General features: G+C 52.4%; 1 long non-coding RNA gene across 1 annotated transcript; it reads left to right on the top strand.

The window, feature by feature from the left end:
* Positions 1 to 561: 561 nt before the first annotated feature.
* On the top strand, positions 562 to 10,558 carry LOC135190906 (uncharacterized). The gene is made up of 3 exons (XR_010308670.1): positions 562 to 596; positions 1,198 to 1,298; positions 10,490 to 10,558. It is a non-coding gene; the product is annotated as an uncharacterized LOC135190906 (long non-coding RNA).
* Positions 10,559 to 12,979: the final 2,421 nt, after the last annotated feature.

Here is a 12,979-nt window from a genome sequence, read left to right as displayed (position 1 = left end):
TGTCTGGAGAGCTTCCAAACCCCATCTGACCATTGTGATCCTGTGCAAGCTGAACCAGATGTACCTGCATTAGCACTGGGTGATCTCTAGAGGCCACTTCCCACCCCTACCATCCTGTGATTCTGTGATTGTTTCACTGCAGCAATGAATTGACCCAGTCCAAGGTGTGTGGGCTTTCATCCTGCTGCTGACAGCAGCTCCTACATTTATATTCCCAGCTCAGGAGCTTAGCAGTGTGTGTGCAGAGATGCTGCTGTTTGTTGCCAGTGAGATGAGGCTGGGTGTGAACAGTTCCAGGAGCATCTCCTGAGTCCTACAGGGGCAGCTTTCCCCAGGGAACAGCTTCTCTGAGCCATGGCAGACCAGGCACCTTCTGACAGTGAACCAAACTGTGCCTTCCTGGGTGCATGCATAAAGCATCATGTCTCAGAACTGGGTGTTGTGCAAGACAGCCAGGGCTGGGGAAGTGTAGGAGGGACAGCAGTTTACACTCAGCTGATGACAGCTGAGATCATTTGGGGCTCTAACTACCAGAGCTGTTAAAATGGCTGTGAAGCAGCTGGCAGCTCTTCTAGTGATCTCCAAGCCATGTCCAGGTGGGTGGTTTGTGCTCAGTTTTTTTTCCCTTCTCAGGCTCTGCTCAGACCAGGATGAAGCTGGTTTGGGTTAGGAAATGAGGCTGCTAGAGCAGCAGTTCCAAGAGTTCCACCCAAGAGTCTGGGGAAGTGGGTAGAGAAGATCCATCAAGGCTCAGGGCAGACCTTGAGGTGCTTAATGTTTCTTTGCAGAAGATATTGCCCCTGCAGAGGGTTTGATATGTCTCAAGAGCATTCATTAGATGAGGCCTTGAGTGACCTGTCCAGGTGGGAGGTGTCCATGCCTATGGCAGGGGGTTGGAACTGGATGAGCTTTGGTGTTCCTTCCAACCTAAACCATTCTATTCTATGATTCTATTCTGTTCTGTTCTTCTGTTCTACAGAGCAAGGGAGGGGTTTTCCCCTCTTCTCAAGGAGAGAGGGAAATCTTTCCCTTCCCTGCTTAACTGCTTGAGTTGTGAAGGCAACAGGTTATGTCAGAGGAGGCCAGAGAGGATCAGAACCATCTGCCACTGTCAGCAGCCCATGAGTTGAGTTCATTCTAGCTCACAGTTGTGCAAGCTTGGACGTTTTCAGACAGGAGTCCTTTCCTTTTGTCTAGGAGAAGCTCAGAGGACAGCTCACCAGGAGGGCTCCAGGCTTCAGCCTCCCAGAGGAATCTCTCAGGAGATGTGGGCAGCAGAGAAAGCTTCACAATCCAAGGTAAAGTCAACTCTGGGATTGGGATGCTGCAGGAATGAACCAGGCTGTCAGATAATAGAACCATAGAATCAGTCAGGGTTGGAAGGGACCACAAGGAGCAGCCAGTTCCAACCCCCCTGCCATGCCCAGGGACACCCTACCCTAGAGCAGGTTGCCCACAGCCTCAGCCAGCCTGGCCTCAAACACCTCCAGCCATGGGGCCTCAACCACCTCCCTGGGCAACCCATTCCAGCCTCTCACCACCCTCATGCTGAAGAACATCCTCCTCACTTCCAGCCTGAATCTCCCCACCTCCAGCTTTGTTCCATTCCCTCCAGTCCTGTCACTACCTGACATCCTAAAGAGCCCCTCCCCAGCTTTCTTGTAGGCCTCCTTAAGATACTGGAAGGCCACAATAAGGTCACCTCATAGGAGCTTCCACCACCTCCCTGAACAACCCCTTCCAGGGTCTCACCACCCTCATGGTAAAGATCTTCTTCCAGAGGCTGCAAACGACAGCACTGAGCAGCAGGAGAGTCATAGACTCAAGCAGGTTGGCAGAGAGCTCCAAGCTCAGCCAGCCCAACCTAGCACCCAGCCCTGCCCAACCAACCAGACCATGGCACTAAGTGCCCCAGCCAGGCTTGGCTTCAACACCTCCAGCCACACAGACTCCACCACCTCCCTGGGCAGCCCATTCCAATGCCAATCACTCTCTCCTGACATCCAGCCTGGACCTCCCCTGGCACAACTTGAGGCTGTGTCCCTTGTTCTGTTGCTGGTTGCCTGGCAGCAGAGCCCAACCCCATCTGGCTACAGAAGGTCCTTCTGATTCCATGGCTCCATCCTCACCCCCAAGTCAGCAGTTAAACTGTCCCAGCTTGCTGGCCTTTGCAGTCAGCACTGCCACTGGCACAGCTTCCAGCACACAGCTGTCTCAGTGCATGTGGCTCTTTTTTTTCCCACCCTTTATGAGTGTCTTCTGCCTGATCCTTTCTTTCCATCTCCAGAATGGATTAAAAGGCTCCTTTTAAGAAGCTGGAACAAGTTTCCTGGGCTAAGGCAGCTCTAGCCAAGTTGTGCTTTCATCAAGGCAGTTCAGTCCTCACTGTAACATCTCTTAGGCTTATTAAATCAGCCCAGGCTCCTGAGGGATGTTTTTAAATGGGGGTAAAATACCATATTCAGCAGGCCAGGAGCTCATTTGATTTAATTTCATTTGTATTTAGGTCCTTTCTTTGTCAGAAAGACTTGGAGGTGTTCTAAAGGTGATCCTTTTATAACCTTTTGGTCAATATAATAACTCCAGGGGGGGTTAATAATTTGCCTCTCTCAGCACTCACACAAACCTGCCCTTCTTTCTTGCTGCCTTTGCTCTTTCTTTCTCTTCTTACCACAGAGATGCAATAAGGGCAGAACTGTGATGATGTCTCATTAGGGAATGTTCAGGAACTTTGGGGAACTGTAGGTGCAGAGCACTTGGTGAAATGCTGGGAGACCTCTGGGTAAATACAACACAGAAATAAATGAGGCCAAATGCAACACAGAAATAAATGAAGCCTTGCCAAGTAAATGGGCAAAAGGCACTTATTGGATACATCATTATTTGATGCATGGATCTTAAGTTGCCACATGGCTAGATTTGGGGTCTGGTTGTTTAGTTGGGTTTGGGGGTTGGTTGATTTCTTTTGCCAACCTGCTTCTTGATCATGATTGCAACTTGCTCAGGTTGTAGAGTTGTAACCAGAAAATGAACCCAAAAGGAAGCGAGTGTATCATTAAAGTATGCAAATTAAGAGAGAAAGAAGTTTGGAACACTTAAGCTGGAACAGGCCAGGTGAAGTCATCCCTGGATCTGTAGGTGTGGTGCTGAGGGATAGAATCATAGAACCAAGCAGGTTGGAAGAGAGCTCCAAGCTCAGCCAGTCCAACCTAGCACCCAGCCCTGCCCAACCAACCAGACCATGGCACTAAGTGCCCCAGCCAGGCTTGGCTTCAACACCTCCAGCCACACAGACTCCACCACCTCCCTGGGCAGCCCATTCCAGTGCCAATCACTCTCTCTGACAACAACTTCCTAACAACATCCAGCCTAGACCTGCCCTGGCACAGATTAGGGCTGTGTCTTCTTGTTTTGTTGCTGGCTGCCTGGCAGCAGAGCCCAACCCCACCTGGCTACAGCCTCCCTGCATGCAGCTGCAGGCAGCAATCAGCTCTGCCCTGAGCCTCCTCTGCTGCAGGCTGCACACCCCCAGCTCCCTCAGCCTCTCCTCCCAGGGCTGTGCTCCAGGCCCCTCCCCAGCCTTGTTGCCCTTCCCTGGACACCTTCCAGCACCTCAACATCTCTCTTGAATTGAGGAGCCCAGAACTGGACACAGCACTCAAGGGGTGGCCTGAGCTGTGCTGAGCACAGGGGCAGCCAGACCTGGCTTTGCCTCTTCAACGCCTTCTTCCCACCTCACCTGGGTGAGGTCTTGGCAGCCATTTCCACCAGGCAAATTCAAGTGCTGCCCGCAGGGCAAACACCCTGGTAGTGATCTGTGCCCTCTAGATGTGGCTGGAAATCCCAAATCAGGACCACTCCTGTAGCATAGCCTGGAAGTGCCTGGAAGGGAGAGATGAAGAGATGGAGTCAGTGGACGTTCTGCTGCCTTTTCAAGGCAGCCTCTGAATTGCCATTCAGTAGCTCAAGTGCCTCAGCTGAATTCAAGGGGCCGATGGTGCTTATCTGCATTTCATTCAGATCAGCCCAGACACCTGTTTCTGGCTGCTTTCCAGTCCAGGTTGAATGTCTCTCTCTTGCCTGCTCCCACCAGCCCCGTGGTGGACTTCACTATCTGCTAACTGCACCACATGGCTTTGACAGCACAAAAGCTCTCTGAACTTTGGATCAAGGAGCAAGATCCAAAACAAGAATGAGCTGAACTGCACTCCTGTGCCCTGGCTGAGACCTGTGTGCTCTGAAAGAGCAGAGAGAGCTGTTTCTTTTCCTAGGGCTGGGATGAGCAGTTCATCCTCAATCCTGAGGCTCAACATCCCTCCTGCTCTGCTCCCTTGCAGCAAGCCACCCTGGGTGCACCTTGCTCTGTCCTCCCAAGGCTTGGGGTGTCTGCAGGGTGCTGATGCATGTTTCAGCTGTTCCAAACAGCAAACAACTGCACCAGGACAGAGTGAGGAGCTTGATCTTCTGCTAACTGCACCACATGGCTTTGACAGCACAAAAGCTCTCTGAACTTTGGATCAAGGAGCAAGATCCCAAACAAGAAAGAGCTGAACTGCACTCCTGTGCCCTGGCTGAGACCTGTGTGCTCTGAAAGAGCAGAGAGAGCTGTTTCTTTTCCTAGGGCTGGGATGGGCAGTTCATCCTCAGTCCTGAGGCTCAACATCCCTCCTGCTCTGCTCCCTTGCAGCAGGGCACCCTGAGTGCACCTCACTCTGTCCTCCCAAGACTTGGGGTGTCTGCAGGGTGCTGATGCATGTTTCAGCTGTTCCAAACAGCAAACAACTGCACCAGGACAGAGTGAGGAGCTTGATCTTCTGGAAAGCAGCTCTGTGGAGAAGGACCTGGGGGTGTTAGGAGAGAGCAGGTTCCCCACGAGCCAGCAATGTGGCCAAGTGGTCTTCTAGGCTGCATGAAGAGGAGTGTGGCCAGCAGGTCGAGGAAGGTTCTTCTCCCCCCTTACTCTGCCCCAGTGAGGCCACACCTGAAGTACTGGCTCCAGTTCTGGGCTGCCCAGTTCAAGAGAGTCCAATAGAAGGCCATGAAGATGCTGAGGGGCCTGGAGAATCTCTATGAGGAAGAAAAAGTGAGAGCCCTGGGGCTGGTGAGCCTGGAGAAGAGCAGCCCCAGAGGGGAGCTGATCAATGCTCAGCAACAGCTAAAGGGTTGGGGGCAAGAGGATGGGGCCAGACTCTTGTCAGTGGTGCCCAGTGACAGGACAAGGTGCAGTAGGCACAAACTGGAGCCGAGGAGGTTCCATCTGAACTTAAGGAGAAGCTTCTTTGGTGTGAGGGTGCTGGAGGCCTGGAGCAGGCTGCCCAGAGAGGTTGTGGAGTCTCCTTGCCTGGAGAGCATCCAAACCTGCCTGACCATTGTGATCCTGTGCAAGCTGATGCAGATGTACCTGCTTTAGCAAGGGGGGGGGTTGGACTGGCTGCTCTCCAGAGGTCCCTTTCAACCCCCACCAGTCTGTGGCTCTGTGGCAAGGCACTGGCTTGAGAAGCAGGAGAGATTTGCTGCTCCACAGTCACTCAGCCCCTCACCTGCTGCTCTGTGCCTCAGTTCTCCCCAGCTTTTGCCTGTTTAAGCTCTTTGTTTAGTCTCTCTCCTTACATGTTTGTACAGTGCCAAGTACAGAAGGTGCCTGATTTTGCTTCAAGTTCTGAAACATTTCCATAATGCAGAGAGTGACTCTTCTGTGCCAGTGTTTTAATTGCCAGCATCCCTGAGGCTTCCCTGCATAGCCCTAGCAGGAGCCAGCGCAGGGGGCTGACCTCTCTGAGCTTGCTGGTTCTGCCTGGCAGAGTCTCCTCAATTATTTTCTCCCCATGTTGCTGTTTACATTTTGCACTCACATCCTCTGCAGCATTTCCAGTCCCCTCCCAGCAGCCTGGCTGCCTCCTAATCTGAAGTGTAGTTCAGCCTTATCTCTATCAAAGCAGGAGGGTAGAGGAGTCATCCTCATTCCTGGCTGCTCTTCAGGGGCCTGATCCATAAGGAGGCTGAAGCCAGCAGCTGCTCCTTCTGGGCTTTCAGCAGAGCTGGAGGAACTTGCAGCTGATTCTGCCTTCAAGAGCACTGAGGACAAAGTGGAACTTTCTTTTTCTCAGGGCTGCAAGTTAATCTGCTGCTGGCATGCTGGGCAATGATTGCATGTCATGTTTCATTGCAGGCTGTCAGGGAGCTTGCTCAATCCCCTTGCAGAGAGTCCTCCTGTGGCAAGTCGATAGTGGGGGTGGGGGATGTGATGGTGGGAAGAGCATCCAGAGGGCTCCAGAGCCTTGGGCTGGAAGTGCTGTGCTGAAGGAGTTGGGTTGGGCTCTGCTCACAAATGAAAACCCAATGGGATTGGGATTCATTCTGCTTCCACAGTGTAAAAAAAGGCAGTGAGGTCCTGGAGAGTGTCCAGAGAAGAGCAATGAGGTTGGTGAGGGGCTTGAGGGTGGAGGATGTGATGGTGGGAAGAGAATCCAGATAGCTCCAGAGCCTTGGGCTGGAAGTGCAGTGCTGAAGGGATTGGGTTGGGCTCTGCTCACAAACTAAAACCCAATGGGATTGGGATTCATTCTGCTCCCACAGTGTAAAAAAAGGCAGTGAGGTCCTGGAGAGTGTCCAGAGAAGAGCAATGAGGTTGGTGAGGGGCTTGGAGGGCATCATAAAAGAAGTGGCTGAGAGGGCTGGGGTTGCTTAGTGTGGAGAAGAGAAGGCTGAGGGGAGACCTTCTGGTTTCTTTTGACTACCTTAAAGGAGGTTGGAGTGAGGTGGGTGCTGGTCTCTTCTCCCAAGTAACCAGCAGCAGGATGAGAGGAAATGGCCTCAAGCTGTGCCAGGGGAGGTCTAAGTTGGATACTAGGGATAATTTCTATGCTGCAAGAGTGGTCAGGGGTTGGAACAGGCTGCCCAGGGAGATGTTGGACTCCCCAGCCCTGGAGGTGTTTGAGAAGCTGTAGATGTGCTGCTTCAGGACACAGTTTAGTAGTCATGGCTGCTGAGTTGAGGATCTTAAAGGTCTTTTCCAACCTTAATGATTCTCTCTTTTGGATTGGCAGAGGATGGAGCAGCAGGAAAGTTGCTGCTGAGGTTGAGTAAAATGCTGTTGTTGGCTGAAGGGTGAGGAGGGACCTAAGAGCAGAAGAAAATCGTCTGAGTTCCTTGTGTCTTTCTGGCTAGCCTGAGTACATTAAGGAACTCCTCAGTCTTTCCTCATCCAAGCACATCCCAGCATCCCCCAACTGCTGCATCTCACAGCTCTTTGAGCAGGCTCTTAAAGTGTTGTGCTGCCAGGGATGTGTTCAGTGAGTCCTGGGAAGCAGAGGCAGCAAGGCAGTAAGCACAGAGAAGACTGTGCCAGACGTGGAGCACTCTGTGCTGCTTCCCCTCCCTTGTCTCTGCAAAGCAGAACCTCAGCTGCCTCTCATCCTATCTCCCTGTGGTTCTCTGTGTTCTGCTCTCCTTATCCCTCTCTTAAGAGATGATCAGGACCATCTGAGGAGACCTTATAGTAGCTCTCCAGTATCTGAAGGGGTCTACAGGAAGGCTGGGGAGGGACTGGATGGTCTTGGAGGTCTCTTCCAACCTGATTGATTCTATGATTCTGTGATCTTGTAATGACAGGATGAAGAGGAATGGGTTTGAAGTGGCAGAGAGGAGATTCAAACTAGATGTTAGGAAAGGGTTCTTTGCAGTGAGGGTGGTGAGAGACTGGCACAGGTTGAGGGTGGTGAGACACTGGCACAGGTTGCCCAGGGAGGTTGTGGAGCACAGAAGCACCCAATGTGATCAAAGATCAAAGATCACATTGGGTGCTTCTGTGCTCCACAACCTCCCTGGAGATGTTCAGGACCAGGTTGGATGAGGCCTTGAGCAACCTGTTCTAGTGGGAGGTGTCCCTGCCTATGGCAGGGGGTTGGAACTAGCTGAGCTTTGAGGTCCCTTCCTACCTGAACCATTCTGTGATTCTTCCCTGGGTACAGATTGATCCATGGGTGTGGGGTGGTTGGAACTAAATGACCTTTAGCATTCCTTCCAACCCAAACCATTCTAGTATTCCCTCCTTGACCAGGTGAATTCTGAGCAATGCATCCTTGAGGATCTCAGTGTGGACAGAGCCAGGATGGGCTGTACTGGTGAGAAAAATCCATGACTGGCACCAATGGATTACAGAAGAGTCATTTTTATTCAATCATAGAATCAGTCAGGGCTGGAAGGGAGCACAAGGAGCAGCCAGTTCCAACCCCCCTGCCATGCCCAGGGACACCCTACCCTAGAGCAGGCTGCACACAGCCTCAGCCAGCCTGGCCTCAAACACCTCCAGGGATGAGGCTTCCACCACCTCCCTGGGCAACTCATTCCAGCCTCTCACCACCCTCATGCTGAACAACTTCTTCCTAACCTCCACTCTGAATCTCCCCATTTCCAGCTTTGTTCCATTCTCCCCAGTCTTATCACTACCTCACAGCCTCAAGAGCCCCTCCCCAGCTTTCTTGTAGCCCCCTTCAGATACTGAAGAGCCACAATAAGGTTACCTCATTGGAGGCTTTGGTGCCTTTATTTCCCATTCTCAGTTTTAGCCAAATCTGCAGGCTTCTGTTGATTGTCACCTGGGAGATTTGCTGATTTCTTTTTATTGTTGTTTCATTTTTTCCCCCAGACTGATCAGACAGAGAGGTGCAGAAAAAAAAAACCACTGCAAGCACAACCCCACACTGACAGTGAGAACTCACTTCTCTGAGGCTAGCAATAAAAGAGAGGTGACAGAAAGCTGAGAGCACTGATCAGGCACCTATATATAGAGAGAATCACAGAATCAGTCAGGGCTGGAAGGAACCACAAGGAGCAGGCAGTTCCAACCCCCCTGCCATGCCCAGGGACACCCTACCCTAGAGCAGGCTGTCCACAGCCTCAGCCAGCCTGGACTTAAACACCTCCAGGGATGAAGCTTCCACCACCTCCCTGGAAACCAATTCCAGGTTCTCACCACCCTCATGCTGAAGAATTTCTTCCTAACATCCAGTCCGAATCTCCCCATTTCCAGTTTTGTTCCATTCCCCCCAGTCCTATCACTACCTCACAGCCTAAAAAACCTCCCCAGCTTTTTTGTAGCCCCCTTAAGATACTGAAAGGCCACAAGGTCAGCTGGGAGCCTTCTCCTCTCCAGCCTGCACAGCCCCAACTCAGGGATCCCACACTCAAGTGGAAACTCCTGTGCTCATTTTTCTGCCTGTTGCCCCTTGTCCTGTCCCTGGGCACCACTGGCAAGAGTCTGTCCCCAGCTTCTTGCCCCCTACCCTTTATCTCTTGCTGAGCACTGATCAGATTCCCTCTCAGGCTGCTCTTCTCCAGGCTCAGCAGCCCCAGAGCTCTCAGCCTTTGCTCCTCACAGAGCTGCTCCAGGCCCCTCAGCATCTCCATAGCACCGTCCCTGGGGGTGTTCAAGAAAAGACTGGATGAGGCACTCAGTGCCATGGTCTAGTTGACTGGATAGGGCTGGGTGATAGGTTGGACTCGATGATCTTGGAGGTCTCTTCCAACCTGGTTGATTCTATGATTCTATGATTCTATGATTCTATGATTCTATGATTCTATTCCATATACATACATAAATACACACATAACTGTGTAATTACTGGTATGGAAGTGCTGGGTGTAAAGCCCCAGTTAGCACTGGAGCAGCATCATTAGCATCAAAACCATGGACGTGGGCACCCTACCCTAGATCAGGCTGCCCACAGCCTCATCCAGCCTGGCCCTAAACACCTCTTGGAGCTGCATCATTAGCATCAAAACCATGGGCGTGGGCACCCTACCCTAGATCAGGCTGCCCACAGCCTCATCCACCCTGGCCTTAAACACCTCCAGGGATGGAGCCTCATACATATACATACCTAAATACACACATAACTGTGTAATTACTGGTATCATGGAAGTGCTGGGTGTAAAGCCCCAGTTAGCATTGGAGCAGCATCATTAGCATCAAAACCATGGACAGGGATACCCTACCCTAGATCAGGCTGCCCACAGCCTCATCCAGCCTGGCCTTAAACACCTCCAGGGATGGAGCCTCATATATATACATACCTAAATACACACATAACTGTGTAATTACTGGTATCATGGAAGTGCTGGGTGTAAAGCCCCAGTTAGCATTGGAGCAGCATCATTAGCTTCAAAACCATGGACAGGGATACCCTACCCTAGAGCAGGCTGCCCACAGCCTCATCCAGCCTGGCCTTAAACACCTCCAGGGATGGAGCCTCATATATATACATACCTAAATACACACATAACTGTGTAATTACTGGTATCATGGAAGTGCTGGGTGTAAAGCCCCAGTTAGCATTGAAGCAGCATCATTAGCATCAAAACCACCAGCCCCAGAAATGCACTGAAATGGCAAATACAAGGAAGGCGAATGAGATTTGCATGAAATTAGTGAGTGGCTGCGAGATGCTGTTTGAGTGGCAGGTGACTAGAAAATGTCTTCTCCTTTCAGTGGGAGAGGCTGAAACGTTCCTTTTCGTGGCAAACAGGAACCACCCGCACTGATTCCCAGCGCTGAAGCAGCTCTGCAAATAGCAGTGGGGGTTGGAGTGGCAGGAATCAGAGGGCTGCCTCGCCCTACATGGCTCTGAACCCCAAGCAGCACAGCTTGAGGCCCTTTCATGCACTTCTTTAAAAGAGAATTAAAAGAAAAGAAGTCGACAGCAACCCCAAACCACAACAAAACCAACCCAAAAGCTGCAGCGACAGCAAGAAGAGAGCCCAAGCGCCCTGTGTCTGGGGGTGGGAAATCGATTGGCAGGCAGCTCTTTGGGAGAGTGAGCTGATGAATGGCTTCAGAGCACAGCCACGTGTGAGGGGGGAGCATCAGGAGGAGGGGGGAGCATCAGGAGCTTGCAGCAAGCCGAACGTGCCTGCTGCCTGGTCCTTCTCGCTTGGCGCTGCCCTCTCTTCCCACACAGCAGAGGAATGGGATGGTCTCTCACCAGCTGGTGGAGCAGGATTTCTCCTGCAGCTTGCAGCTAGGGGGGGGTTTAGGAAGGAACCTCTGCAGATCAGCCAGTCCAACCCTGCTGCTAAAGCAGGGCAGCTTGCCCAGGGTCACAAGGGTCAGGGTGGGTGGAAGTTGTCCAGAGAAGGAGACTCCACAGCCTCTCTGGGCAGCCTGCTTCAGGGATCCCACACTCAAGTGGAAACTCCTGTGCTCATTTTTCTGCCTGTTGCCCCTTGTCCTGTCCCTGGGCACCACTGGCAAGAGTCTGTCCCCAGCTTCTTGCCCCCCACCCTTTATCTCTTGCTGAGCACTGATCAGATTCCCTCTCAGGCTGCTCTTCTCCAGGCTCAGCAGCCCCAGAGCTCTCAGCCTTTGCTCCTCACAGAGCTGCTCCAGGCCCCTCAGCATCTCCATAGCCTTCACTGGACTCTCTCTAATGGTTCCCTCTTGAACTGGGCAACCCAGAACTGGACCCAGTACTCCAAATGTAGCCTGACTAGGGCAGAATAGAGGAGGACCACAACCTCTCTTGACCTGCCCTTCTTGGCCATGAGGGCACATTGCTGGCTCAGGTTGTTTTTATTGTTTTCATAGAATCACAGAATGGTTCAGGTTGGAAGGGAGCTCAAAGCTCAGCCAGTTCCAAACCCTGCCATAGGCAGGGACACTTCCCACTAGAACAGGTTGCTCAAGTCCTCATCCAATCTGGTCCTGAACACCTCCAGGGAGGTTGTGGAGCACAGAAGCACAGAATGGGATCTTTGATCACATTGGGTGCTTCTGTGCTGCACAACCTCCCTGGGCAACCTGTGCCAGTGTCTCACCACCCTCAACCTGTGCCAGTGTCTCACCACCCTCACTGCAAACAACTTCTTCCTAACAGCCACTTTCAATCTCCCCTTTGCCACTTTAAACCCATTCCTCTTCATGTTGTCATGACAAGACCTTCTCAGTAGTTCCTCCCCAGCCCTCCTGGAGCCCCCTTCAGATTCTGGAAGGCCACTCCAAGGTCTCCTGGAAGCCTTCTCTTCTGCAGGCTGCAGAGCCCCAACTCTCTCAGCCTGTGCTCAAAGCAGAGCTGCTGCAGCCCTCTCAGCATTTTCACCACAGTAGTCCTCTTTTACACCCACAAATGTTTGCACACACTGATTTGTGCATTGTCTGACAGGTGAGGAGTCCTTTTCAGCACTCAGCTCACCAAATCATAGAACCATAGAATCAAGCAGGTTGGAAGAGAGCTCCAAGCTCAGCCAGCCCAACCTAGCACCCAGCCCTGCCCAACCAACCAGACCATGGCACTAAGTGCCCCAGCCAGGCTTGGCTGCAACACCTCCAGCCACACAGACTCCACCACCTCCCTGGGCAGCCCATTCCAATGCCAATCACTCTCTCTGACAACTTCCTCCTAACACCCAGCCTAGACCTGCCCTGGCACAGCTTGAGGCTGTGTCCCCTTCTTTTGTTGCTGCTTGCCTGGCAGCAGAGCCCAACCCCACCTGGCTACAGCCTCCCTTCAGGTAGCTGCAGGCAGCAATGAACTCTGCACTGAGCCTCCTCTGCTGCAGGCTGCACCCCCCCAGCTCCCTCAGCCTCTGCTCACAGGGCTGTGCTCCAGGCCCCTCCCCAGCCTTGCTGCCCTTCTCTGGGCACCTTCCACTGAGGAGAGCAGGAGCTGGTGCCTGGCAGAGCAGGCACAGCCACTCCTGCATCTTTCTCCCGCAGGTTCCCTCGAGGGCTTTGACAAATCTTAAGCTCACGCACAAGAAGTGCCTTAAAGGGGGCAGGGAGCTGCTGTGAGCCGCTTGCAAATGTGCTGCTTGGAAAACTTTGCCCTGAAAGGCCACAAAACGACTCGAGTCCCTTGGCTGATGATCAGAGGCTACAACTGAGAAGCCTTAAAGCCAGCAGCATCTCCAGCTCGTTATTGCGGAGGTGTCAGCGCCGCGGCTGCCCGCTCTGCTGTCTCGGTTTGTTTGCTCATTGCCTGTA

The sequence above is a fragment of the Pogoniulus pusillus genome, chromosome 37 (assembly GCF_015220805.1).
Source record: "Pogoniulus pusillus isolate bPogPus1 chromosome 37, bPogPus1.pri, whole genome shotgun sequence".
Lineage (NCBI taxonomy): Eukaryota > Metazoa > Chordata > Aves > Piciformes > Lybiidae > Pogoniulus > Pogoniulus pusillus.
This window is presented reverse-complemented; position numbering and strand designations above follow the sequence as displayed.